Here is a 25669-nt window from a genome sequence, read left to right as displayed (position 1 = left end):
TGAATTGTTTCAAGACTGAGATAAGTTTCTCTTCTTGCTCAATAGTCAATTCTGCTGAAACAATCATAGGCAGAGTAGAAGCGTTACCTAAATAAACGTATTTTAAATGTGAAGGTAATACCTTGAGTTCTAATTTAGGTGGTTCCTCGATTGACACTTTTGGTTGGACATACTCCCTCTTTTCTAACTCCAAAGATTCAAAACGGGATTGCGGATTAAATCCCCTTCGATTAGCCTCTAGCAAAGCTAAGTACTCATCCTCCTCTTCATCATTTGGAGGTCCAATGTCAAAATTCTTTCTAGTGGATCCTCAACAGAGTTGAGTTTGTTTTCCACTATTAAAACCTCTAAGTTAGATACTGCAGAACAATCATCAACCACGTCAGGAAATCGCATAGACTTTAAACATTAAATGTTACATGATCATCCTGAACACGCATCATAAGCTCGCCCTTCTGCACATCAATAAGGGTCCTTCCGGTTGCTAAGAACGTTCTTCCTAGGATAATTGATACTTCTTTGTCTGCTTCAAAATATAGAATCACAAAGTCAGCAAGAAAGATGAATTTATCTACACGTGCCAATACATCCTCAATTTTTCCTTCTGAATGTGCTAAGGATCGATCTGCTAGTTGAAGTGTAACCGTAGTAGGTCTAACTTCACCTATCCCCAAGTTTCTAAGTATTGACATAGGCATCAAGTTTATACTTGCACCCAAGTCACATAGTGCCTTACCACAATATGTTGTTCCAATGTTGAAAGGTATGGTAAAACATCCAAGATCCTTCAGCTTTGGGGGTAGCTTGTCTTGAAGATATGCAATGCATTCCTTCGTCAGAGCTATCGTCTCAAATTCTCCAGGCCTTCACTTCTTGGACAGGGTATCTTTCATAAACTTGACGTAGTTCGGCATTTGTTCAAGTGCTTCTACCAACGGGATGTTGAAATGAAGTTGCTTGAGTACATCAAGGAACTTCGTGAATTGAATTTCCTATTTCCGCTTCTGACGTCTTTGAGGGTAGGGTGGTAAATGTTTCATTACTGGAACTAGTACTGGTTGATTTGTCTTTGGTGGCAATTCTGCATCTAACGCAGTTGTTAGTTGATTAGAATTAGGTGGTTATGATGTTACCTTATCAGATTTTGTAGGTTCTGGTTCTAGGGAAACTGGAATTTCAGCACTTGGTTGAACTTCCTCTGAGTCTTGAGTGTCAGCTGGCTTCTTTTCAGCTTCGATGGTGTTGGGCTCTAATGTCTTTTCACTCCTCAATGTTAACATTTTGTAATGTTCCTTCCCCGAATTTCTTGGATTCTTCTTATCACTAGGTAAAGAAACTTGTGGTCGATTTCTGAGTTTAGTTGCAAGCTGGCCCATATGGTTCTCCAAGTTCTTCAATGTAGCTGCTTGGCTTTGAATTATGACATCATTCTTAGACATGTAAGACTTCTATAGATTCTCTAAGCTATTGGATGATTCAGCTTGAACTGGTTTCTGAACTTGTTGGGAAAAACTAGGCGGCTGGGTCGGTCTAGGTTGGGCATAGTTGTTACTGGTTCTAGCCCCTTGGTTACTCCAGGAAAAATTCGGGTGGTTTCGCCACAATGGGCTATAGAAGTTGGATTGCATTCCTTGCCCTCCTTGATTTTGGTTCTGGTTACCTATGTAGTATACGGATTCGGGGTTCGATGGACATTCTTCGAACAAATGTCCTTCCCCACAATAAACATAGGCTATACTCTCAAATTGGTGAGGTGGTTGGGTTGCAAAACTGTTAGACCCATTAGTGGTAAGATTCTTAAGCATTGAGAATATTGAAGATACCTGAAATGCGAGTGAAGTGAGAGCGTCCACTTCATGTATTCCAGCGACTCGTCTTCTTGACGCGACTCGATTGGTTGGCCATTGATAATTGTTACTAGCAATCCTTTCGATACTTTCGTGAGCCTCATTGTAAGACTTAGAATGAAGAGCACCATTAGTCAAGGCGTCTACTACCATCCTCGTGTGAGCGTTGAGAACATTATAAAATGTCTCAAGTTGGATGCAATACGGGATTCCGTGATGAGGGCATTTCTGTAATAATTCTTTGTATTGTTCCCATGCCTCATACAAGGACTTATCATCCATTTGTTAGAAGGAAGTGATCTTGTTCCTCAACTTAGTGTTCTTGCTTGGCGGGAAATACTTCATGAGGGATCTTTCGGCTAACTCTTGCCATGTGGAAATTGAGTTTGGTGGCAATGAGTTCAACCAGGCTCAAGCTCTGTCCCTTAGTGAGTACGGGAACATCTTCAATCGTAATGCATCTTCAGGTACTCCGGCTAATTTGAAAGAGTTGCTCACCTCTATAAACAGTCTTAAATGAAGATGAGGATCTTCGGTAGGCATTCTACTGAATTGGCCCACTGTCTGAAGCATCTGGAACATGACTGGCTTCAGTTCTAATTGTTGTACCTCAATTTCGGTTCTCCTAATACTCGAATTAAGATCATTAAACACTGGCACATCATATTTTCTTAAGGCTCTATCCCTATCATTAGCAATAAGGATAGAATTTTGAGCAAGGTTTGCCCCATTTCCTTGATTCATATTCTTGAAATTCATTCCTTGAGTCCTTCTTTGGTTCACTTGTCTTCTTCGCTGTTGAAAGGTTCGTTCTATCTCAGGGTCTACAGGGTGTAAGTCAATAATCTGGTCAATACTCATAAACACTTGTAATAATCACAGAAAAATTAAGTAAATAAAAATTTAAACAGGAAAATAAACCAAAATTTAAAACTAACAAATTCACAAATAATGGCTTTTTTAAAACAGTCCCCGGCAACGGCGCCAAAAACTAGAAACAACGGAAAATGTGCAAGTGTACACAATCGCAACAAGTAATAAAGTGACACGTAAATGTCGAGTTATCGTACCCACAGGGGACTGTAAAAAGAATTATTTATGAAATTAATTGTAAAACACTTTGGCGAGGTAAAAATGATTTGGTTTTAAAAGATGGTCTAAAACTATTTAAAAACTAAGTAAATAATTAAAATAAAACAAAGGAGTTCTAATGCACGATTTCAAATAAGATTTAATCAAGATAACATACTTGTGTTGGATTAATTACATTTCTTTAACTTAGAATTATTAAACTTATGTTTATATTGCTACGAATAAATTCACGGCAACTCGGTAATTTGCTAACTACTGCTCATACATACTTATTAAATTAATTGCTCATACATACTTATTAAATTAATCAATCTCTTGAACATTTTTCAATGTCAATCCAAGCGGTTAATTAATCTTCACAAGCATATAAAAGATTAAGTGAGGTAACAGGGTATTTCTACCTTAAAACAGTTTAATCACAAAAACCTTGCATGTTATGCGAGGCATATGTATCGCCGAATACAATGCTAATTTAAACTCCAGCTATCTTAGAAGAATAAACATGCACTAATTAAGCATTGTGTCTATTAATTATAATTTCAATACGATTTAATAATTAATTCATTAGTTATTTAACAATTATATTGCAAAAATAACTTAGGCATGATTTCACTTAACCAAGCAATTTACCGAGGCTTATAACAGCATAAACATCATTTTAACAATTCAAGCAGGAAGAATATAATCAAACCAACACAAAATTAATTTAAGATAAATTTATTAAAATAACCATTTCAATAGCATAAATATTCATAAACATGTTCGTTAAAACAACAACAAAAATTAAAGAGATAGGGAACAAGAAGCAAATCTGATGTTTCTCCATGGCTTGACTAGTTGCTCCGTTCTTAATTTCCCTCGGCTATCAAGGTAGCTTATGAACACCTAATTGCTTCTCCAAAATGGCTGATGAAAGCCTCTTTCCCAAGAGAAGAAATCGGCACTTTGAACAAAAAGGGAAATGGAATGGAAAAAAAATGGAGAGAAAAGTGAGAGAGGATAAGAGAGAATGAGAGAATGTTGTGGGATTAAGGGATGGTTTGAATGATCAGCAAGGGGTGGCTTTTATAGCTGATTTTGGCTGCTAAAAATATAAAATTCCAGCAGCCAAAGAGCCCCTTTATGGCCGGCCATCTACTTGGAAAAAGTTGAGACTTTCAACTTTGCTAAAAATAGTCTGGGGCAAATCTACAAAGCCACAATTAAAGATAGAGTTTGAATGCAATTTGAAGGGCCTTTTTGCAAGCACATTTAATTATATAAAATGCTGATTTGGTTCAGCATGTGGACGGTTCTAGGCTGCCCAATTAGTGTATGGTTCGGTTCACTCAATTTGGTTCGACCAGTGCGATTCAACTGGATCATTTCTTCATAATTTATTAAAAATAATTTATTTAACCCAAATTAAATGGGGAATAAATTAAAATTAATTAAATTATGAATTAATACACATTTTTGGACTGTCTTAGGCTAGAAATTAATGTGCCTCGATACTTCAAATTGCTTCTTGTTTTTGTGCTTTCAGCAGTGTCAGCCGAGCCAATTTTCGCCCTTTGCGCGAATCTGTCGAAAATAGTCAAAATTAAGTATAAAATTAACTAAAATTCACCATTTTCGTATTTTTAACACAATTTAATTATTTTATAATATTTAATTATTTTTCGACAAGAATTTAATTGGATTTGCACGAATTTAAGTAAAAATGGGTATGAAAAAGCATATAAATTTTTGTGTTTCCAAATACCGAGATTTTATATCTGAGAGTTTTTATGGAACTTAAATACGATAATGATTTTCAGTTTGTTAAACTGAAAGTTCTCACGATCACATGGTGATCAATGTGATCTTCGATATTCGGCCTAAATTCCTAGGTCGGGTATTGGGGTGTTACATATCTCCTTATGACTAAACAAAATAACGAGTTATTTGTTCAACAGTTCTACTTCATTCCCCGAAGTGTTGACACATAGACAAGAAGAAGATGGATGATTCAAAATGTTGCCAAATGTTTATTCTTAGCACATAATGCTCGATGATTTATACTAATTTATCACTCATTGAAGTAGATGATATCTATATTATCTTATTGGTAAGAAACATGATATATACTTATATTATTGTCTGGATCAATTTTTGCACATTCCTTGATGTGAATGTATGCAATAAATATAATAAATTTTATAATCATTTTTTTATCATTAAAGTCAATTTGGACATTTGAAGATTTTGTCATATTCCTTGAAGCGAATATTGCATATAATTGTTTGGAATTTATATTTATTCTGTTGACTTAGTGACATTATAGACTTCGCATTGATTTAAACATTTCCAATAGTTAATGTCACAATATTACGTATATGTGGATGCAAGTGGATGCAAAGCAAAAGGAATGACAATAAGATTATCAATTTGTCACAATTTATATAGACATTATTAGTACAATTGAAATGCATGTGAAAGTAAACCAAAAGTTTATTGACACAAATACATTTACTACTTAGCGTGACCAGTTAGACCATCCTAGATCATATATATTGCAAAAATTAATTGAGAATTCATATAGACATTCACTAAAGAACCATAAGATTTTTTAATTTAAAAATTTCTCATTTGTTTCTTGTTCTCGATGAAAATTGATTATTAGAAACTCACTGGCTAAAATTAAGATTTAATGTCCTGCATTTCTGAAATGAATATAGGCCCATTCATCCACCATATGATAGCTTTGATATTATATGATTTTGGTAAATGCATCTACAAAATAATCACATATGTTATCAACTTGAAACCTCTAAATTTGCAAGATTGCTTGTATAAATAAATAATTTTAGATTATGCAATTAAAACAATTCATATTGCTAAAGCTGAGGAGTTTATATCTCAGTCTTTTATTGATTGAGTTTGAAAAGCTTTTGTAAAACTTTGTTATTTATGTGCATAAAGGTTTAGAGAAATTATTGATTGAACTCCTCTAATTAATATCTAAACTATTACTTATGAGAGTTAAACTTCCTATTTCAACATGTGATTATGTTGATTTACATGTTGTACGCATCAAGCCAATAAGTTATAAATACTCCCCATTACAATTGGTTTTTTGTCAAGAGCTAAATATTTCCCATCTTATAATTTTTGTATATATGTATATGTTCCAATTGCTCCACCATTACGCACAAAAATGAGTGACTCCTCAAAAAAAGTTGGGAATATATGTTAATTACGAGTCTCCTTGTATCATTAGATGTTTTGAATGTATTAAAGATTCAATTATGACATGATTTATGATTACTATTTTGATTCAATAGTTTTCCCAACAATAGGAGGAGAGAAATAATAGTTAAATAAAATCACTGCTTGTAATGAGTTATCATTATCTAGATCCTTATAGAGAATAATCAAGTGTTATATACCATCTAATATTTTGAATCAAAGTCCTAGTAGGACAATCAATTAGAATAATAATAGATTAATAGGTTCCAAAGATGAAAATTTTTTTAGATAGTCATATGGTGGAGACGAGTGCTTTAGAAGAGACTTAAGACATAACTTATTACTAGAACTCCAGAAGAGATTCAATACATGAACTGAAGATTAAAATAGTGAAAATAAAGAAATCTCGATAAGTTATGTCAATTCAAGAAAATGTAGCACCGATAATAAAAGTGGTCGACAACGGTTTTGCATGCAATATTATTGTTGAAATAATGAAACAAAAGGAGGATCTTGAATAAATCTATTGGGAAATATAGATATGGAATAGATTAGTCAGAATAGAAAGACACAACTCAAGTACAATTAAATTTATGTAGTTTTTGGACCAATAGTCCAAATATATAAATATATAAAGCTAGTGTGGGTACAAATGAAGTACTTTTGTAAATACGAAAAAAAATTGAAGTTTTTCACTAAGTTCTGACATTGATTATGAAAAGATAAAATATTTTTTTGTGGTGGATGGAATAACCTTTAAATATATTATTGAACTGGTAATTCATAAAAGATTTAACTTGCGTTCAATGGTTGTTGTTATAACCTTTTATGAATCACTATATAGTAAAGTTTATATTTAAATCCTTGAAGGATTTAGAATGCAAGAAGCATATCGAAATTCTTGGGAAATTATTCATTTATATGAATTGAAATAATTTGAACATATGTGGTAAAATTAACTTAGTGAATAGTAGTTGAAGGAGGATTATGAAATGATCCAAAATATCTATTTGTATTTTTATAGAAGAATTATGATTAAAATTTGCTATGATTATTGTTGAAACTCTTGAAGAGATCAAAACATATTTCTCCAAAATTTCCTTACTCATAACTTTCAAAAGAATGGTAATATAAATGCGTTCAAATGCGTTCAAATAGTCATTTGAAAAGCTAGTATTCAAGATCGAATACATAGAATATGAAATATTATGTGATGTTTTCATGAAGGGGAGTAAATATGCATTGTACTCTTTTTTCCTTAATCAAGGTTTTGTCCCATTGGGTTTTCCTGTTAAGTCTTTTAATGGGTGGTCAGTTTTTTATTGGGATAGCATGTTATACGTATTATAGATATGTGTACTCTTTTTTCTTTTACCAGGAATTTTTTTTCCCACACAGTTTTTATCTTAGCAAAGTTTTAACGAGACACATTATCTACCAATAGATATCTAAGGGGAAGTGTTATGAATATCTTACGTGGATGCCCATCAAGATCAAGATAAGTTTTGATATACTTTAAATTCTAATAGTCATTAGAAGTGGAGTTATGTCTATAAATATATACTTTGAAGAAGCATTATAGATTTATTCCCATTGATAAATAAAATATGCTCTATTTTTACTCTTCCATTATTTTTATTCTTTACTCTCTGTCTTTTTATTTTATAACAATAAAACATAAAAAAAATTCATAAAATACTATATTAAATTTAAGTATCTTAATAATACTTCAAATTAAAATTAAATTCTAAAATCACAAAGCAATCCTAATTTTTCTTATAATTTCAATCCAAGCAATTCTAACTTCTTCATGCTTTTGTGGAAGTGTGATCCATTGTTCTCTATGTGCTTTACTTTCACAAATGATGTTACAAGCAACAATGAATTATGGGTCAACCATTTTTAACGTGCCCATCTCATCTAACTTCTTACTATATTCTTTTATGTCGGGTTCATTGAATTACTCCAAGGTTTTAAGTTTAGCAAATATCTTTTTATCCACATCTTCATCATTATTTTTCTGATGATGTTTCTTTTTTGGTGATGAAAAGCTTGGTGGAGATTGAGAATCAAAATCTAATTGTAATTATAGTTTTTTTTTGAGTATATGATAAATCTTTTTCAACACTACTGCAATCAAACTTTGTATAGATGAGTCATAGGCTTTTTGTCTTGTAGCTGTTATTCCATCAAATAATGATCTAAATCTGTTCTGCAAATTTTAAGCCGATGAATCAAAATTGTTTTGCTTGAGGAATTTTCTGTTGTATAATCTAACTATTTCTTAAGTTTACTTTCATTTAAAAATTAGAATTACCTCAACACATTCTTCCTAGTTTTTTGCTATCCCATCAACTTTTCCTATAACTAGATTGTACCAATGATTTTCCTATAACTAGATTGTACCAATGATAAGATGTTAATACTAAATTCGACCACATTGTGTATTCTTTTGTTTTAAATAATTTTATTGAAATTTCAATTGCTTTTAGATGAACTTCAAGTTTCATTTTTTCCTCAATAATTTTTATAATTTTATCTCATTGTTCTACATGTAATCTATCCTTTTTATTCCTACTGTGCTTATTTGATAATACATAAATCTAAAAATAATTTTAGTAATGAAATAACTTTAGTAATGAAACTGTGAGTCCAAATTCATATTGGAAGGTAGATTTGAGCAATACCAAAAGTAGTGCTAAGCCCAGTTCCAACTGCTTCAGGTACAATTAATAAGAAGTGTAAAAAAAATAAAAAAAATAGCAAAATAAATGTTTACTCAGTTTAGTTTCCCTACATCTATAGGGCCTTACCTAAAGGAAATATTTACTATCTTAGCACCTCATCTAACAAGTTCTTCAAAGCTCTAACACTCACCAATTTAGACCTCTCACTTTTGCATCTAAGATCTAAATATTTCCCTTCTAACTTTTCCTTTGAAAACTTAGGACTCTAATCAAGTCACACACTTGATTAATTAACAATACAAAACTCACAAAATTGTTCCTAACTAAACAAAATAAAATCCTCTCAAGCAGTAGAAAAGTTCATTGCATGGATCACACATGGGACCTTGTCTAGTTATCTCCATCACATTGTCATCTATCTAAAGGGTTATAGTGCTCCTTATATGGTAGATCAAGATGAGACTTGTATTGTAGACGTGCCAAAACTCAAAGTTAAGAGAGAGTCACTTACACCTATAAATAGTTGTCCTTATCCTTTGCAAATGCCTTTTATGTATTCTCCTGTTACACCTTCTTCACTATAGAAATAGAACACCTTCCCTTATGGCTTTCTGCACGTTCATCTCCTACTGCTACAATATGTCATCAACAAGGGTATTAATTTACAAATTGAACCCATTAAGATCAAGGAAGAAATGAGTGGAAGGTTCAACCAAATATTGATGCTCATCAAACGGTGAATGGAGGAGATCCAAGTGATAGAAGTCGTGGAATTCACGTTGAGACTCTAGGATTTAGGAGTTGATTTTGATAAGTCTAGTTGGGTAATAAATTCAATGCCTATATATTAAAAAAGCCTTAAATTATTATACATTGTTTAAAGAAGCTCTTATATTATTTTCGTAATTGGATAAGTTCATAACTTATAATTTTTATCCATAAAAGTTCTTGATTTCAATATTAATTTTTTTTAAAAATTTAAATTAATTTACAGATGTGAATTTAATGAGAATAATTTAATAACTAAAAACAAAATAATATTTTTAGTGAAGGTAAAATAAAATAGCATTTCAGAATATCTTGAAAATACTTATACACATAACACACTTAATAACTTTTTTGAAATTTTTGTGTAATCTTTTAAATTTTTTTTTGTTGATGTTAAAAGAGTATAAAATTTTGTTTGCATCAACAAGACATTAAGCGCCTCAAATGTAAAATAATTTTATTTTAATATTAAAATCAATAACTTTTATAAATAATAATCGTAAGACTTATTTTACTACAAAATTTAATAACTTGTTTAAACAAAATATAATATTTAAGGGATTTTTTAATATATTAGCTTAAATTCAAGATATCATGATTGCGTCATCCAAAAATTTTTAAACGGAGATCACTGGTCAAGATCCATCAATGTCATATATAATTTATTATTGTTTTTTAAATGGTCAACAACCGAACAAAGGAGAGATAAACAACTGAAAGGATGGTGATATGAATTACTTTTCTCTTTTTGAATTCAAGTGTCGGATTTTCACTAATGAAAAACTGTCAAATAAAAAAATAACTAAACATTTTTCTATTATTAATAAAAATGAATTTAAATTAATCATGTCCATACAATATATGATTGAATATTTTTATCCAACCCAGAGTTATATAATATAATGCATCAGTGAATTTGTGCTCTTATTATGACCTGGTGTCGGTCTACTTAAAGCGTGCTTTGTCTGCATGTACGTCTACATCATCGACTTCCACTAAAGTTCTAGTTTCCACAAACCAAAGTGGTTTGTAAAGTTTAATGGAGCTTTGGCATTAGTCCATTTCTGATTGAAGAATTTAAGGAAAATGGAAGGAGGCAGGAGCTTTTTGCAGTAATGTGTGGAAGACGAGGAAGATGGAGATGATACTTGTCTTTTAGATTGGACTAAAGGTCAAGTTGGAGCTGTCCTTTGAGTTCTCTTTGGGATCGGTTTCACCCTTTTGTACTTTTCCGGCAAACTTGGCAGAGCTATCTTCTGTGTCAATCCTTGTTTGCCACATATGTTTAATGTTGAAAGTTATGTGTTTTATGCTAGCTCGCACCAATACATTAGTTTACTAATGCTTCTAGATATCATGAGCCATGCAATCTCTTTCTCTCTTTTTTTTCTTTTTGTTTTCTGAAGGTGTTCACTGAAGTGAAGTTAATGATCCTCTACATTTTATAGTTTTTGTGATTTTTGAGTCTTCCTTTTCTAGTCTCATCTAAGCTTACGTAACCTATTATCATAAATGTATTTAAAAGAAAAAAGAATATTAAACCAGTTAAGTTGTATTTTTCTTTTGAGTGACAAAATTTTCAGTTAATTTAAACATATATGCCAATTTTTTAATTAATTAGGGTTATGGGCTGGTTTTTTTTTAAATTTTAGTTAAATAGTTCATTTTTCGAGAGAGAAAGCGAAAACGCGTGCTTTCCCTTTCTCTCTCCTAGGGTTAGGATTTTTAGTTTTGTTAAGTTTTAGGTAGTATTTAAAGTTATTTTTAAAAGGTTTAGGGTTAGGATTTTTAGGGTCTTATCAGGAAAGTTTATAGGTAGGTTTGAGGGGCTGGGATGTGGTAATGCGTCTTAAAACACATACATTTCATATGTCATGATGGGATAAGGCCATTACCTCAACAACTCATTTTGAGAAAGTCAAGCTTTGGGGTAATAGTTCTAGATACAATCATGGGTCGAAGTCTAGGTAGAAGTCCCAGTCAGCGGCTGTGATGCGGTCATGAGTTCGAGTATGACTGGGGGCCAGTTGATAGCTGTTACGAGATCATGAGTTCAAGCATTTTGGATACCATCAAATGTTGTCTTATATATACCATACATAAGATTGAGACCATAATCATAGAGAAAAATAGAGGGATTTTCGATGAAATCAACGTAACTTTTTTTTATCTATTTTCAACCAGCTTGTATCTTTAATGTTTCATACCCATCCAAAGGCTGACACCGAGGTGGACATAAGAGGACTCTCAGGAAGAGAGTGAATGTTTCGGTGGAAGTAGAGGCCAAACTTGGGCCGGCGCGACAACGGTTGTAGTTATTAATGAGTTTTTTAATAACGACAATCGTCGTCGGCTGGAATGATGGAAATGTGCAAGTGTACACAATCATATCAAGTTATAAAGTGACAAGTAAATGTCTAGTTATCGTACCCACAGGGTCTATTTAAGAAAATTATTTATGATATGAGATTCAAACACTTTGGTGATTAAAAATATTTTTATTTTGAGGAAGTAATTAAAAACTAAAACTTAACTAAGTAAAATAAAATCGAATAAAAATAAAAGTTTCAATGCACGATTTCAAAAGATGGTTTTAATCAAGATGACATAATTGTGTTTGATCTATTACATTTCTTAACTTAATATTATTAAAACAATGTTCATGTTGTTACGAATAAATTCACGGCAACTTGGTAATTTGTTAACTATAGCACATACACACTTACTAAATTAACTAATCTCTTGAACATATCACTATGCCAACTGAAACAATTAATCAATTTAAATAAGCAAGTAAAAGATAAGTGAGGTAAAAATATACTCCTACAATGAAACAGTTTAATATATCACAATAATCTTGCAAGTTATGCAAGGCTAATGTACCGTTTAATACTGTCGTTAATTTAACCCTCAGCTATATTAGAAGATTAAACATGCACTCATTAAGTATTGTGTCAATTAATTACAATTTCAACACGATTAATAATTAATTCATTAGTTACCTTATAATTATAATTCAATTATAACATAATCATGGTTTTACTCAATCAAACAATTTACCAAGAACTATAACAACACATACATGATTTTAATAGCTTAAGCGGACGAAATGCAATTAACCTAACACGAATTAAATTCAAGCCATGTTAATTAAATTAAGAATAACAACATAACAAATATTCACAAACATGTTCATAACAACAACAATAAAAGTTAAAGGATAGGAAACTAGAATCAAATCTGGTGTTTCTCTGAAGTCTGACTAGCTTCCTTCGCTCCTACTTATTTACTCGTTCTTGCTGAACTGAGGCTTCTACAAGCACTTGAATGTTGCTACCCGAGGTGGTTGAAGGGCTCTTTTCCAAAAGAGAAATCGGCAAGAAGGGGACAAGAAAGAAAAATGGGAAATAAGAAGAGAAAGTGAGTGAAAGATAGAGAGATGTGAGTAATGAGAGGTGTGATGAAATGAGTAGCAAATGAGAGTATTTATAGGTGGGATTGGATGCTAAAAATAGCAAAAAATCAGCAGCCATAGACCTCCTTGTCCGGCCACACATGTGGCAAGTTTGAAGGTTTCAAACTTGCTAAATTTAGCTTGGGGTGAATCTTTAAAAGCATAGAAAGTGGAAGGGTTTGAATGCAATTTCAAGAAAAAATCAAGGGTTAATTTGCAAGCCAAATAATCAGATAATTTTAGATGATTGGATTAGCATGTTGGATGGTTTTGGGCAGCCCATTTGCTCGATTGGATCAGTCTTTCAGTTTAGCACAATTGGGCCTTATTTCATAATTTAATTAATAATAATTATTTAACCCAAAATAAATTGGATTAAAATTAAAATTAATTATATAATGTATTAATATTCATTATTTGGACCATTTTAGGTTGAAAAATTAATTCACCTCGATGCTTCAAAAATCGTTTCTTGGTTTTAAACTTCTAGAGTGTCTGTCGAGCCAATTTTTACCCTTTATGCAAATCTATCGAAAATAAATCAAAATTTATGAAAATTTATTATAAAATTAAATAAAATCCAATATGTTAATAATTTAAGTACAATTTAAATATTTTATAATTATATTATATTTTTCGACAAGAATTACACTAAAACTGCATGAATTTAAGTTAAAAAGGGCATGAAAAAGTATATATATTTTTGTATTTCCATCGACCCGAAAGGAGCATCACATTTATGTTAGAGTATGCCCAAAGACCAATCATGAGATGATTGTAATAACATACTTGTTTTACCCCGTTTATTAATATAAGATATTGCCATTATTATTTCAGTTTTTTTTTGTGTATATAAATGAATTGTTTTATAACAATGTCTTGATAATAATATGATTATTTTTAAAAGGTCCTTAGTCGAGTATTATTGTGGGATTGGACAATGATAATACATCAAGACTAACATGTGGTTGAGTGATGACATAGTGTTGTCAATGACATATGGATGTCAAAATCAATAAATGAGTATATGTTACATAACGACATATTGGACAGACTGGCTATAAGTATGTTTCTTGGATTATTATATAATAGTCACAACATTACTCATAGTGATAACTATGTATACGATCCTTAAGACTTGAGATCATTATTGTCCCAACATAGTAAGTCGTAGATATTGGTACAATCAAACATCTATTGTAATAGGTTGTACTATAAAGACTGATGTTAGGTATGCCACAATCTATGTAGTGAGATATAATTGATCAAGATAGGATTTGTCTTTCCTACATAATGGGAGCAATAACTTAGGCCACTTGATGAAGTGAGATTAGAAATGCATGGCCATGCTCAAATAAGTTAATATGAGATATTACACTTATTTGTTTTGTAAAACCCCTAACCCGTATCTATCGTTGGATTAGGGTTACAGAGTACTACCATACAAATAGGACATTTAAAACATAAATTTCATACACTATCATAAAAATATCATAAGCCAATCATACATACATATTCCGTTCCTAAATTAAGCCATTGAGGCTTTAGAAATACTTTAGAAACAAATATGCACCAATTTGAAATCATTTGAAAAACCTACGAAAAATTCACAAAAATTTGAATCAGGGGTCACACGGCCGTATGCCTCACATGGCTGAGAGACATGCCTATGTCTCAGGCTGTGTAACCTTCAAACTAGGGACATATGGCTATATCCCCATCCCGTGTAACTTTCTAAGTACAGTTACACGGCTGTTTCACACGCTCGTGTTCTAGGCCATGTGTAACGCCCCAAAAATCCTGAAATACCGAACTTTTTTTTTCGATTTTGATAAAAATTATGCTTAACATTCCTAGTCAAGTGTAAATTATGTGTTAGTAGGTCTTGGTTAAGGTTTGAGTTCAAACTTGGGGGTGAAGGAAATTATGGTTTAATTATTAAAAGAACCTTGTTGGCAAGTAGGTTGGCTTTTAAATAAATGAAGGAAGAATTGGACACAAGAAAGCCTTGTGGTGGAGTGGCAAGTGGCGTCACATGCAAGGCAATGAGGTAAGGGGTTCGAATCCCTCCTTGCTCAAAGGAAAGATTTATTTTTGCTTAAGGGATAGATAGTGGTGACGTTGAATGTGAACTCTGTAGGGAGTGATAAGAGGAGAAATTTGAGGAGGGGATTAAGGGGTTATCAGGGAGAAAAATTAGGAGATGAGGAGTGTAGAGAGGTGGAGCCGAATTGGGGATTAGGGGATAGGAAATTCGGCTAGAGGCTATATATAGATGCCGAATGTGAGGTTGCCAGGCTAATGCCAAATTCTCCCTCATCTTGTTGCCAGAAAACACCTTTTTCTCTAAAGATCTAAAAGCTAAAAATCCCTTGTTCTTTCTTCTTTTCTTTATACCGATTCTACATTCTTCCCTACTCAAAGTTTTCTTTTTGATTCACCTCTGGTTTTAAACGATTTCTACTTTTCTTTGTGCCGAATAACCTTTTTCACCATACAAGTCTCAAAGAGCTGAATATCCTCTGTGCCGCCACTACTCTTTCTACTTTGACTGATTCTAGTGATTAGTATCAAATTTCAGTCTTTTGGATCTCTACTGATTTGCTCCCTAGGTGTTGAAACTTTGATCTGGGTAGCACTCGTGATTAGTGATCAAGGAAAAGCTATTAAGACTTGGCGTTTCAGGTAAGGTTAAGGTGAGACTTCGGCTTTTGGTGATCGTATTTGATAAGTGTGTGATTAATCGTTGAGTGATATCGTTTGTAGGTTCGTGGCTAAGGATATCGCAGCACGTTTAGTACCAGGTGTGTACATACACTACACACACACAGTAGATCGGCAAATGCCGAAAAGTCAAAATGCCGAAAAGCTGAAAGTTTGGTTACGGTAGTCTTGCAAGTGCGTGAACACTCATAAGGGGGAAACCGATAGGTTATCTGAAGCCCCATAGGCAATTCCATGAACTTGGGCCGTGTTTTGGCCAACCGGGCCAGGATGGGCTAGTGGGCTCGATGGGCTATTGGGCCCATAATAGGCAAAATTGCCAACTTGATGTTAAGTGATAGAAATTATGTGAAAATATGTATATGAATGTGATTTGGGCTTAATGGGCCGTATGAATGTGATTTGGGTCTAATGGGCCATATGAATGAGATTAAGCTTAGTGGGCCATATGCATGTATGTAGACTTGTTTGGGCTTTGTAAGGGGTTTTGGGCCTAGTATCCGATAACTGCTAAACAGACATAAAAATTAATTAATTTATTGAGACTGTGGACAAGTCATAGGGTTAAGGTGTGGTAACAGGTATATGCATGTCTAGGATTGGATCTAGGGAGAGCTTGGTACTTAACCGGTCTTAATGACTCACCTCCTCTTCTCTGGAATCCTACCTGGAGCATACTATTCGTTCATCTTAGCTCACGGGATTTATTAACAAGCAAAAACCCGTAATAAAAGAAAATTATCGAAATGTCCCTAAGGGCGAAAATGACCAAAATACCCCTATGTGTTGAATGTAAAATTTATGGATGTTACATGTATATCTGCTACATACATATGATATTCTGTTTAGGTTGCATCTGGGTTGGGAATTATGGAACGGAGGAAGTATATGAGGATCGCATGGTTGCTTAACAACCGTGGATCCACCGACGGCTATTAAGCCCAATATGTGATTGGCAGCTTGCTGCAATGAAGGTAGTGCCGCAAGCGGGCTACCATTGATGTGTATCGAATGGGTGGGTTGATATTTATATCCCCACATGATGTGTACCGGGGGACGGAGTTGGTGTGTAGCGGTTGGATTATTGGGGTGGGTTGCACTGCATTGTATGTATGACATTATGGTGATTGATGATTGCTTAGGACTCTTCGAGGGTTGTACACACTGAGTTTTCGAAAACTCACCCCCTATTTTATTTTTCTCAGGTGATGGCCAGTAAGAGGTTCGACGGATGGAGGGACTCTGAGGTGGCCAGCTAGCAAGATGAGCTGGACATGTTTTTTTTATATAGTTTCTAGTTTGTTAAGTTATTTCAAACCGGATTGTAATAAGGCCTTTCCTCTGGTTATTATTCCAAATTAGGACTATTATTTTTATGCTTTATATTTATTTTTGAACATGAGTTCCTAAACCTTAACTATTTTTATTGAATACTACGTTTCCGCAACTCAATTTTTAAATGGCAAGTTTTCATAAATCATCTGTTTTAAATAAAGCTTCTACAACTAAAAAGAGATTTTACAAGTAATTAAGGTTTCCAAATTTAAAGAAGGGTTTTCCATGAAAACAAGGTTTTCGCTAAAACACTTCAATGTGACACGCTGGATCTAGCCATAACGTCTGGGCCGGGTTGGGGTGTTACATCTAGTGGTATCAGAGTCAAGTTGCAAAACTTGGGCTGTGAAGTGGGCCTTACTATTTGGGTTTTTTAAAAAAAAAAGAATTGGATCACAATATTTTGGAAAAATTTCTTGCTGTGCAGCACACTGAGTCTCCGACGTCAAACCAAGTAAGTTCTTTTATTATTAAGCTTGTTTAATTTGATATACTGAAGATAGTTAGTGGGCTACTTTAGATGATTATTGGGCTACTTTAGATGGTTATACTAAGGCTTTTAGTTGGAGTGAAACTGAAGCCCGTAGGACCTTGAAACTGTAGAGGATTTACAAAAACAACTTTCTTTTTAGTACTTTCATAAAACATCGGCTTAATTATTGAAACTGATTAAAACTTCATAAAATTTCTAATCCAGATAATACGTGAATCAACGATGAGTGCTAGAAGAGGTGCAAGAGGTCGTGGCCGAGGCCGCGAAGGTGTTAGGGCTGAATCATCGACATCAGGCCATATGCCTAATGTTGGAGTAGAAGAGGCTCCATGTAATGCCCCCGTACCCGAGACCGTTGCTGGAGTCGAGCACGAGATGTTAACGGACTTAATTCATTAATTAAACAGCTCAAACAATTTATTTTAGAATCTCCAGACAAGCTGGCTAACTGCGTCATAGTCGCTAAAAAATTCATATCTCGAGTTACGAAACTTGAAATCTAATTCCGTAAATTTTTATTGAAACTAGACTCATATATCTACTTATTAATAATTTTTATAGAATTTTTGGTTGGGTCAATTAGTACATTTTATTAGTTAAAGTCTCCCCTATTTCAAGGTTCAGCTACTCTGACCCCTGTGTATTACGAATCAGATATCTCCCTTTACAGAGTCTCAATGACTATTCCGTTTATTTATAATAAAAATAGACTCAACAAGGAATCCATAAATATAAAATTTGAGTTCTAATTATTTTTACAAAATTTATGGTGAATTTATAAAGTCAGAATAGGGGATCCAGAAATTTCTCTGACCCTGTTTCACCAAAACGTAAATATCTCATAAAATACAACTTTTTTACCTATTTTGTTTCTTCCACATGAAAATAGATTCATTAATATTAAATTAAATATTTTGTTCATCATCTATTTCTATTTCTACTATTTTTAGTGATTTTTCAAATTCACGTCACTGCTGCTGTGTGATTCTGTTTTATAGCCAATTTCACCATTTTATGGATTTCCATAGATTAGTTAGCACATAAAGCATACGTGTTATCAAATATAATCTCGATTAGCCACTCCAATAGCTAATAATTTTCAAACATTTCCATGCCATCCATGAGCTATATCATAAGATTATATACAAAAAAGGATTATAATGCTATACATGCCATATTCCCAAAATATGCAAGCCACCATACCGAGATGGTCCGTTGATAGTGTGAGCGTACCTCCGACCGTCCTGATCTCCAAACCGGCTTGTCAAAACTACAAGGAATGGAAGGGAAGGAGTAAGCATAAATGCTTAGTAAGTTCACATGAAAATAATAAATAACTTAACAAAGCAATTATACCAACCAACATTAGCATAATATCACCAAAACATATATCACATTTCTATTCATCATTCATCGTCTTACTACATTATTGTTGTCGTATCAAGTCTCAACCCGAGGGTTAAGTACATACCTGTCCAAAGTGCCCATTCCACAAAACTTACCAATACATCACTTGCATCTTGAGTATTCTTCCATTTCACTAGAATTTTACCCGTTGAACACATCGGAATATAACTCAGATACATGGAAAGTTTGCACATAAGTGCCACATATGTAGCCAAGCTACCATGTAACCTGCCCATAAGCGAACTTGGACTCAACTCAATGAGCTTGGGTGTTCGCATCCATAAGTGAACTCGGACTCAACTCAACGAGTTCAGACGTTCGTATCCATAAGTGAACTCGGACTCAACTCAACGAGCTCGGATGCCTAGTTACATCTCACGAACTTGGACTCAACTCAACGAGTTCGGACGTTTGCATCCATAAGTGAACTCAGACTCAACTCAACGAGTTCGGATGCCCAAATATCTGAATCTATTACTAAGGTTCAATGGGATTCTTTTCAATTACACATTTCGATCGCCTTCTTCGGAATATAAAATCGATATTTGCTAACATCTCATACTTATTAAATTGTTCACATAATTTGCATATCACCAAATAAAAATTCATAAAACATCATATTTCATGATAATAAGTATCATGTAATATAAATAACATTAAATCACTTAAAATAAAAATTATGTTACCTTATTTACACATGAACTTACCTCGTATGCGAAAATGGTCATTTTTACCATTTTGTCCACAACTTGGTATTTTGCCGATTTTAGCCCGAATTTCAATTTTCCTTGCTCCATCATTTCAAATATAGCCTAATTAGGACTCAAATTATTCAAATCAACCCAAAATCATATTTTGGTAAAATTACAATTTTGCCCCTAAACTTTCACATATTTACACTTTTGCGTCAAATCTCGTAAATTAAACTTCATCCTATTTCCTTATGTTTTATGATATGCTGATCACTTTTGCCTTCTACATCAACATCCAATTCTCACTCTAACATGTACTTATGAACATTAGGTATTTTTACTAATTATGTCATTTTAGTCGTTTTTACGTAAAATCACTTAGCAAAAGTTGTTTAACACAATCTCAAGCTTCATATTCTACCATAAAACATCAAAACTCATGTATATCATTCATGGGTAAAATTTTAAATATAAACCCTAGCTCAAAATATTGGTAGAAACAGGTAAACCGAGCTACGAGGATTTCAAAAATGTAAAGAACATTAAAAATGGGCATAGAAATCACTTACAATCAAGGCTTAAAAGTGTTGAAACCCTAGCTATGGTGGAGAGAAAAATTCAGCAGCAACTTATGGAGAAGATGATCATTTTTTTGTTATTTTTCCCATTTTATTTCATTTAATATCCAAATGACCAAAATGCCCTTCCTTATTAAACTTTCAAAAATTCCATCCATGTCCAAGTTTTGTCCATAAACTTAGAAATTGGTCAAATTTCTATTTAAGACCTCCTAATTAATATTTCAAAGCAATTTCATACTAGAAACTTCTAGAATGCAAGTTTTGCAACTTATTCAATTTAGTCCCTAACTTCAAATTAAGCACTTTATGCATAGAATTTCTTCACGAAATTTTCACAAAATCATGCAATCATATCATAGACCTCAAAATAATTATAAAATAATTATTTTTATCTCAAATTTGTGGTCCCAAAACCACTTTTCCGATTAGGCCCTAATTCGGGATATCACACTCCGACCTCACCCGTGGCTGAGACTGGACCGTATGATCAGGCCGTGGGGGATGATGCATTGTCGTAGGCAATGCTAAGGATTTTGGAAAGGATCGCAGGGCCCAATAATGGCACGGGAAATCGGGGGTCAATTCCGGAGCGATTTCGATCAAATGGGGCTGAGATCTTTAAGGGCATAGCTGGTGTGGCTCCTAACGTGGTTGAATACTGGTTGGAGGCCACTGAAAGGATAATGGAGGACTTGGACTATTTTCCTCCACAAAAGTTCAAAGGGGCAGTGTCACTGCTTAGGGAAGAAGCTTACCAGTGTTGGCTGACAGTGAAAGAGGGCACCCAACCTGAGCAGGTCACTTGGGAGTTCTTCAAAACTGCGTTCCAAGGGAAGTATGTAGGTGTGAGTTATGTGGATGCTAGAAGGAAGGAGTTCTTGAACTTGACCCAGGGAAACAAATCTGTGGCGGAGTATGGGGCGAAATTTTTACGCCTTAGTAGGTATGCAAGAGTTATGGTGGCAACGGACTATGAACGTTGCGTTAGGTTTTAGGATGGACTTAGAGATAGCCTCAGAGTATTGATAGCTCCACAAAGGGAGCGAGTCTTCTTGGAGTTGGTAGAGAAAGCAAAGATAGCGGAGGAGGTGAAGCGCACTGAGCGCTTAAATCAAGAAAAAGAAAAGGGTAGGAATAAAAGAGAGGCTAAGACTCCTGGTGTTGGACAGAACTATGATTACTTACCTAAATTGTGATTAATTAGTAAGTTAAATTTCATGTTATACGAACTACTAAGCTTAAATGCTTACTCTTGTGTTATTTTTTCGTGTTTTATAGTGACTCAGAAGCTCGTTCGGGTTGGAAGCTTGTCGGAGCTATATCACACTATCCATCGGCTCTTTTGGTACTTTTAGTTTGTTTCATTTTGTTTATAATGGCATTTATAGGTTATTTTGGCTAATGATAGCCTATATGTTTTGTTGTGTTTATGGCCATATGACTTGGCTTGGAATTTTGTATTTTATTGTTGAAATGGCATATCTTGATGTGTATATATGTTGTTTTATATGGTTGAGTGATGGAAGATAAAATTGTGGTTTGAATATGCATTTTGTGTAAGCCTTGAATTGTTGTGAAATGGTACTTGTTTGAATGGGTTATATGACGTTTTAGTGCACAAGTTACATGTAAAATTATATGACCATTTGGAGCTAGTTTTTGTATGCCATAAATGGTACATTTTGGTATGTTTTAAGTAAGTAAATCAAGTGGCATATCATGGTATAGTTTTGGTCAAGCCTTTGTTGAATAAATGATCAAATTGTGTTCATATTTGCACATATTTATACTTGTCATTTGAAGTGCCTAAGTTCATATTGGTTGTACGTGATTATACCATATGTTTAAAGCTTGTTCATGCTTGCTTTGGATGCTTATTTATAGCCTGTGTATGTGTGCATTTTTGGGTGTAGGTTGGTGCCAAATTGGGTGAGAAAGATGACTTGTAAAATGGCCTATTTTCGTCCACATGGGCGTGTGTCTTAGCTGTGTATGACACGCAACTAGGTAACATGGTCGTGTGTCCCTTGTAGTTTTAAAAGAATTGTAAGTCAGGCTGTTACATGGCCTAGCACACGGCTTGGCACACAGGCATGTGATGTTTTTTCGAAGGGTACATAGCCTAGCACACGGGCATGTGGCTTGGCCATGTGACCAAGTTAGAGAGTTACACAAGCATAGACACGGGCTGGGACACGACTGTGTGTCCCTATTTCAAATGTCCACATGGCCTAGCCACACGGCTGTCTGATCCCTGTAGATTTTACATTTTTCCATGGTTTTCAAAAAATTCTCTAAGTTTCCGATTTAGTTCCGACTTGTTTCTAACGCGTATTTAGGGCCTCGAGGGCTCGTATAAGGGACTATGTATGTTTTGAATTGGTTTTGATATAAATATTGTTATGATATGAAATTTATGTCTATTTGATTTGTAATCTTTGGTAAAACTCCGTAACCCTATTTCAGCGACAAATTCGGGTTATTACAAAAATTCTTAATTCAACTAAACAATATGCCATTCAAAGGCACCTCAAAAACATTCATTAAAACTTTCCTAAACATGTCAACTTAATTTCAAACATCAATACTTGGTTCAATACTTTCAAAACATGCCATGACCATAATCAAACCAATTCAACACATACCATTTAAACCATTCAAAACATGTAGCATGTAACACCCCTAACCCATATCCGACGCCGAAATAGGGTTATGAGGCATTTCCGGACAATTCATCTGATTCACTTACATTTATACAATTGAAAACAAAATTCATTCACAATGTCCTTTACGAGGCCCTACAAGACCTTAAAACATACTGAAGAGTGGTTCGGGACTAAACCGATCACATATAAAAATTTACAAACACCTAGAAAAATTTTATGAAACCATAGGTCACACGCCCGTGTGGACAGGCCGTGTGCCTCACATGGCTACCCAACATGCCCGTGGCGTAGACCGTGTGAAAATAGGGCATACATACTGACTTGTACCACAGGCCAAGGACACGCCTGTTTGTCAGGCCGTGTGAAATCTAAAGAGGTTACTGACTTGGGTCACACGGCCGACCACACGCTCATGTGTCAGCCCGTGTGCCACACACGACCAATAGACACACCCGTGTGTCTAGGCCATGTCAAAATTGTAGGGTATACTGACTTTAAATCGAAGGGTACCTCAGGGGACACACGGCCGTATACATGACCGTGTGTCACACATGACTGAGACACACGCCCGTGTCTCTGCCCGTGTGGACAAAAATAGGCCATTTGCGAAGCCAATTTTCCACCATTTTCTCATGCTCACAAATCAACCTAAACGATACCATTTAAACACGTATATAAACAAAAAAAACAGCCAATTTGTACACATAATATACCAACTATACATAATCATTTCCACTACTCAATTTCATAATCAAAATATGCTATAATCAATCCATCACATAAGCATTATTTACATCATATAACTTACTAATCAAACATAACATTTAGGCCAACTTAAATGACCAAATATATATACCAAAGTTTACAAACCAAAACACTTGGCTAAAAATCAAGTCTCCAAAACATATCACTAAACAGTAGCCTATACATGCCATATACCATATATACAAGCTTCAAAAGTACCAATCATTGATTGATAGTGTGACGACGTTTCCCGACGATCCCCGAGTGCAAGCTAGCTTTGATTATCTAAAACATAGACAAATTACACACAGTAAGCTTTATAGCTTAGTAAGTTCGTAGTTAAGCAATTCAATTATCAAAATAATATAGTTCAACTGTTTGCACACTACTAAATCAACATTACATTAATACAAACCTTATTCATGTCTCAAACATGATTAACTACTGTTTCATTAAACTTTCTCAATATAATACTAGATTAGGTTCCATACATACCCGTATCACCTCGTGCTAACCTTTTTCTCAACGACAACATTCATTTATCCATTGAAACATTAGAAATAGAAGTCGAATACTCAAGAATCATAATCGATAAGTACCCGTACCATGACCTGTAGCCAAATCAAGGTAACTTATCCCAGAGCACCTATACCATGGCCCGAAGCCAAATCAAGGTAACTTCCCTCAAAATACCTATAGCGTGGCCAGTTGCCAAATCAAGGTATTATTCACACCCGAAGTGCCAATATCATGGCCCGATGCCAATTCATTGAATTAAGAACATTACATTATCATCGTAACTGTACTTAAGGTTTAACCGAAAAATTTTGCTTGTCGATTTCATTGTCGAATGCTTCCGTATAGTCGGATTCACAATTAAATCACTATCCACAATCTCATAAATACATTTTATGCAATATCAAAACATATAACATTCATTTATAATGAAATTAACATCTATGAACTTACCTCGGTCGTAGAAACAATGAAACTATCTGATTAATCGAGTACTTTGTTCTTACCTCGATCTAAGTCCAAGTTCCTCTTTTCTTGATCTATATGTATTCAAAATTAACTCATTTAATCACCTATTCATTCAATTTCATCCAAAAATATACATTTGGGCATTTTTGTACTTTAGCCCCTAAACTTTCACATCTATTCAATTTAGTCCCTATTTCACAAATAAACAAAATTCACCAAATTAAATCTAACCATGCTTGGCCGAATTACCATAGTGCACCTAGCAGCCCATATTTTTCATTTATTCACACATTTAACCCTACATTTTCACATTTTCACAAATTAACCCCTAATTGACATTTTTGTCAAAAATCACTTTACAAAACATGTATATCAAACACCAAGCTTGCATAATTCATCATCAAACATCATAAAACTCATGAATTCATTAATGGAATTTCACAAAATCATCAACAATTTCAGAAATTAGGGTACGGCTAGCTAGTACTCAAAGCAACGATCACAAAAACATAGAAACATCAAAACCGAGCAAAATTGGTTACCTAATCAAGGTACCAAGTTTTCGAAATGTTAAAGCTCATAATAGCTTCCTCTTTTAATTTCGGTTCAAAGAAACAAAGATGAACATATTTTTCATCTTTTGTTTTATTTATTAAACATTGTTTAGCTAAATTACCAAATTAACCTTATTTAAAGCCATTTAAACACATTCATTTAATGGTCATTTATGTCCATTCCCACTATCCATGGTATAATTACAACATAAGGACCTTTCATTTAATAATTCATAGCAATTAGGAACTTTTAACTTATAGCATGCAACTTTTGCATTTTACGCGATTAAGTCCTTTTTCTCTAATTAACCACTTAAACGATAAAATTAGCTCACGAAATTTTCACACATACATACTCACATTCTATAAACACCAAAAATAATATAAAAATAATTTTTCTGACTCAAATTTGTGGTCCCAAAACTAGTTTT

The 25669-nt window shown here is 33.8% G+C and overlaps 1 non-coding gene across 1 annotated transcript; it reads left to right on the top strand.

Annotated features, from left to right (window-relative positions):
• The first annotated feature begins 2055 nt into the window (after positions 1-2055).
• On the top strand, positions 2056-2162 carry LOC121228400 (small nucleolar RNA R71). The gene has a single exon (XR_005925976.1). It is a non-coding gene; the product is annotated as a small nucleolar RNA R71 (small nucleolar RNA).
• The last annotated feature ends 23507 nt before the right edge of the window (positions 2163-25669 follow it).

The sequence above is a fragment of the Gossypium hirsutum genome, chromosome A04 (assembly GCF_007990345.1).
Source record: "Gossypium hirsutum isolate 1008001.06 chromosome A04, Gossypium_hirsutum_v2.1, whole genome shotgun sequence".
Classification (NCBI taxonomy): Eukaryota; Viridiplantae; Streptophyta; class Magnoliopsida; order Malvales; family Malvaceae; genus Gossypium; species Gossypium hirsutum.
Note: the sequence above shows the minus strand (reverse complement) of the source record. Positions and strands in the feature narration are given on the sequence as shown.